Source organism: Penaeus chinensis, chromosome 20 (assembly GCF_019202785.1).
Source record: "Penaeus chinensis breed Huanghai No. 1 chromosome 20, ASM1920278v2, whole genome shotgun sequence".
Taxonomy (NCBI): Eukaryota; Metazoa; Arthropoda; class Malacostraca; order Decapoda; family Penaeidae; genus Penaeus; species Penaeus chinensis.
This window is the reverse complement of record NC_061838.1, coordinates 25,301,869-25,306,868: the sequence shown is the minus strand read 5'-3', so window position 1 is coordinate 25,306,868 and position 5,000 is coordinate 25,301,869. Positions and strand designations below refer to the sequence as shown.

The following is a 5,000-nucleotide window of genomic DNA, read 5'->3' as shown; positions in this document are numbered from 1 at the left end:
CTGACTTATATATCATATATGTATATATACATCTATACGCACCCGCGCGTGTGTCTTGGTTTCTAAGTAAGTAACATTTCCCCAAAACAGCCATTTTTCATTATTCTGAAGAAAAAAATATCGTATCTTTTCCTAGCATTATTTTTTCACTAAATAAAAGCTCATTCATCCAACGACATCCAAAGAAAATCCAAACACCAGCTGCTAAAGAAGAAGAATTGAAACCGCGGACAGGGAAGAGAGAGCGAGAGTGAACGAGAGAGAGAGAGAGAGAGAGAGAGAGAGAGAGAGAGAGAGAGAGAGAGAGAGAGAGAGAGAGAGAGAGAGAGAGAGAGAGAGAGAGAGAGAAAGAGAGAGAGACAGAGAGGGAGAGAGAGAGAGAGAGAGAGAGAGAGAGAGAGAGAGAGAGAGAGAGAGCGAAAGTGAACGAGAGAGAGAGAGAGAGAGAGAGCGAGAGTGAACGAGAGAGAGAGAGAGAGAGAGAGAGAGAGAGACTCCTTGAAGAGTTGGGGCGAGGAGGGAAAGGAGGGGGGAGGTAGGGGGAGGGGAGGAGTGTCAGAGAGTGTGGGGGGCGGAGGGGGGGGAGGGGGGGATCTTCAAGGTTATGAGTGCCAGCATCTATGCTCTCAAGCGCGTCAGCCAGCGTCAGCCAGCACTCTCTCTACGGTGCTGTACGGCTGACTGCCAATTTGGGCTGATGTGTCGGGGCTGTTTGCGGCTTGAGAAAAGTGAACGCGGGTCAGGAGGAGGTGATAAATGATTACGTGATTATTACGTGATCATAATAAAGATGATTGTGTTGATAGGAGTGATAGGTATAAGGATGATGATGATAACGATAATAATGATGATAATGATAGTGATAATGATGATAAAGATGGTGGTGGTGATGATGATAGTGAAAATGATGATAATGATGATGATAATGATGATGATGATAATGATGATGATAATGATGATGATAATGATAATGATAATAGTAAAGATGTATCAAAATGTATGCTCTTTAGATTTCTCCTACATTACTATGCCTGAATATTGATTTGCTAAAAGTAAACATACCAGTTTCCCTCCCCGTCTCCTCCCATCCTCCTCCCATTCTTCCTCTGCACCTCTTCTTTCTCCCCTTCTTTCTCCTCCCCTTCTTCCCCTCCTTCTGCTTAACTACCTCCTCCATCTACCCTTCTTTCTACCCTCCTCCCATCCCTCCTCCTCCCCCTCTCCCTCCTCCCCCCCTCCTCCAGCTTCACCTCCTCCCTCCCCCCTCCATCTCCCCCCCCCCCTTCTCCCTCCTTCTCCTTCGCTCTCGACGCCACCGCCCATGAATATTCAGCCGCAGCCGCCCGCACTCGTCACGATCTGAGCCCCAGAGTGATAATATGGGACAACCGCCACACGCCATAGCCACAGGGGGGGGGGGGGGGGGGATTGCGTCGCAGACAGAAGGAGGGGAGAGGAGGAGGAATAGGAGAAGGGGGAAAGGGGATGGGGGGAGGGGGGAGAGGGAGGGGGAGGGGTTAGGGATGATGGGATTGCGTTGGAGAGGGAAGGAGAGAGAGGAGGAGGAGGAGGAGGAGGAAAGAGAAGATCAGGAGAGAGAAGAAGAGCAGGAGAAGGAGGAAGAAGAAGATCATCATCAGTAGCAGCAGCAGGAGGCCGAAGAAGGAGGAGGAGGAGGAGGAGGAAGAAGAGGGGGAGGAGGGGGAGAGGGAACGCGCATAAGGACATGTCGCAATCCGCCGACACCGGTCCTCACGCGCGTATCCGTCGCCCGGGCCATCCGCGAGAAGCCATGCGTGTCGGCGAACTTGAGGGTTGCCTGGGAAGGGGGGGGGGGTAAGGGAGGGGGAGTAGGAGGGTTGGTGGGGCTCAGTGGGGAGGAGGGCGGGAGGGGGGAGCAGGGAGGGGGAGTAGGAGGGTTGGTGGGGCACAGTGAGGAGGAGGGAGGGAGGGGGAGCAGGGAGGGACGGGGAGGGAGGGATACTGAGAGTGACAGTAGTGAGGAGGATGCACCAGGGGAGGAGGGAAAGGGAGAGTAAAGGAGAGATAGGAGGGAGGAGGGAAATACACGAAGGAAGAGAAGAAGGGAGGGAGGGATGTATGGAAGGAGGGATTAGAGAAGAAGAGAAGGAAGAAGAAACAGAGAAATACACAACGAAATGCACGAGCGAAGGAGACAGGGGACGAGAAAGAGAGACAAGGTATATGAGAAAGAGATTAAACTTCTCATGGCCGTGGGAGACGCCATGATGAGAAGAAAAAACACAAAAATCACGCACGAAAAAGTCATCCGTCGCGGCTGCAATGATTATGCGTGGAAATGAGGTTGTGTTTACGTGATGGATCCAGACCAAAGGCCTCGCCGTTCTTATCATGCACGTCGCCGTCTTGACCTTAGCTGTCGTTATCGTCCATCTGCTGACCTTTCCGGCGTTCGATCATCCTTATCGAGTGGCACGTATCATTATCAATTGTAGTTATCTATAGGAGAAAGTAAACTCATGCGTGACAATTTCAATGGTGTTGATAGAGCCACAACAGCGAACATTTATTATTACAGTAAACATTTTATCTTTGCGAATAATATACAGTAATAATTTTTTGAATGGTAATTCATTATTATAAAACTAACAATAACAATGATACAAAAATTACGCATGATCACCATTATTATTACCATTATTATCATTATTATCATTATCATCGTTATTATCATTATTATCATTATTATTATTACTTTTGTTGTTGTTGTTTTTGTTATTGTTAGTAGTAATAGTGGTTCTAATATTGTTGTTATTATGATCATCATTATTACCATCATCACTATATTATCATTATTATTATTGTTATTATCATTATCATTATTACTACTACTATAATTATTACCACTATTATTATTGTCATAATCATTATTATCATTATTATTATCATTATCATGGTTATTAGCATTATGATTGTTATTAGTCCTATTTTGTTGTTATCATTTTCTAATCTTCTTCATCATCAAAATTATCGTCGTTATTAGCTTCATTATCATTAATTAATTTGTTGGTGATCATAGTGATGTCATTATCATTATTATCGCATGAATAACAATGATGCTTATAAAAATACTATAATGATAACGATGATAATTTTAATCTGGTGTAGTTTGTTTCTCTAATAATGATTACGACCAGGAGTAAGAGATTAATGATAAATTAAGTAACGACGAAAACAAAGAAAAGAAAAGGAAGAAAGAATGAGGAGAGAGAAGAAAGAAACAGCAAATATGTCATCTCCCTGTCTACCCAGCTGTGACAAAAAAAAAAAAAAAAAAAAAAAAAAATGCATACATCAGGAGGAAACCAATGTGACATCATAATTCTCCCCCCCCCCCCTATATATACACATCATCTATACCCCCCCACCATTATTCTCCCCCCTCCCCCTCCCCACCCAGTGATCTGAGCACCTCTTTTTCCCTCACTGAAGATTTGCATCATTTATAAGACCTGTGACTCCAAGGCCAAGGCGTACATGTTCTCCAGCAGTGACCCGAGATCGATGTCGCAAGGGCGTGGATGACTGGCGTGGGGGGGGGGGGGGGGGGGTCGTGTGCTTGTGGTGGATGGGTGGGCGTGGAGGGGGGGGTAGTCGTGTGCTTGTGGTGGATGGGTAGGAGTGAATGGGTGGAGGAGGAGGAGGAGGTGTAAAAATGAATGCGAATGTTTGTACTTGCGTGTGCTTGTATGTGTGTGAATGAGTATTTACTTGCTCCCTCTCCCAACTAATACATTTACATGAATTCGCTTGTTATTTTACATTTAGTATATAAAGAACTGTATTTGGTCAACTATACCACACATACACTACATATAAGTAACACATCTAAAAAAAGAAATATATATGTATGTGTGTGTGTGTTTGGTGTGTGTGTGTGTGTGTGTGTGTGTGTGTGTGTGTGTGTGTGTGTGTGTGTGTGTGTGTGTGTGTGTGTGTATAAATAAATATGTATATATATATATATATATATATATATATATATATATATATATATATATATATATACTTTATTTGCACGTCAAGAAGAGACACGAGTATTCATTTTAATACCTGAATATGTGCACTTGAACTTCTAGGTATTCACAATCACCTGCAGGTTATGATTGTAGCCTGTTACGTGTCTTTCTCAGAGTACCTGTATTACATGTCACAGTGTGTGCGTGTGTATGCGCTTGGAAGAGACACAGAGGTTGAGAAAGGGAGAGGGGGAGGAGAGGGATGGGGAGGGAAGGAGGGAGGGAAGGAAGGAGGGAGGGAGGGAGGGAGGAGGGAGGGAGGGAGGGAGGGAGGGAGGGAGGGAGGGAGGGAGGGAGGGAGGGAGGGAGGGAGGGAGAGAGAGAGAGAGATAGAGAGTGAGAGAGAGAGAGAGAGAGAGAGAGAGAGAGAGAGAGAGAGAGAGAGAGAGAGAGAGAGAGAGAGAGAGAGAAAAGAGTAGAGAGAAAGAGAGAGAAAAGGAGAAAGACAAAGAAAGAGAAAAAGAGAGAACACGCACAGGGAGGAGAGGGCGTCAGCGAGAGCAGAAACAAACAGACAAACGGCCCCGCGAAGGCGTTCACCCGCCCCGTCTAAACGCCTGGTCGTCTGTGTGAGCCCAAGCGCGCCTAAGTACGTGGCTCCAAGCGACCGTGCGTGCGTGCTTGGGTGCGTGCGGACGTGCGTGCGTGCGTGCGTGCGTGGCTGGGAGCGTGTTTCCATTCGCAGCTGCTCGCGGCCTCCCTCAGCGCCCCCGTAATCATTGGGAAACGCCGGCGCCGCAAGAGATCCGTTGCGCACTTGCTGCAATGTCGGGTTGGCACAGCTGTTGCAGACACCCGCCCGCGCGTACTCTGCTTTACGTTGAAGGTTGCAAGCAACACCTGATGCAACTGGCTTTTTTCTTCTCGCGTCTTATGGTGTTAATTATTATAGAAGCAATGGTTGTTAGAATATAAATATATATGTACATGCATTCATAC

General features: G+C 46.1%; 1 protein-coding gene across 1 annotated transcript in view; it reads left to right on the top strand.

The window, feature by feature from the left end:
• The window catches only part of LOC125035959 (zygotic gap protein knirps-like), a 28,602-nt gene that overhangs the window by 1,041 nt on the left and 22,561 nt on the right, over nucleotides 1-5,000 (top strand). The gene's annotated exons all lie outside the window — the stretch shown is intronic.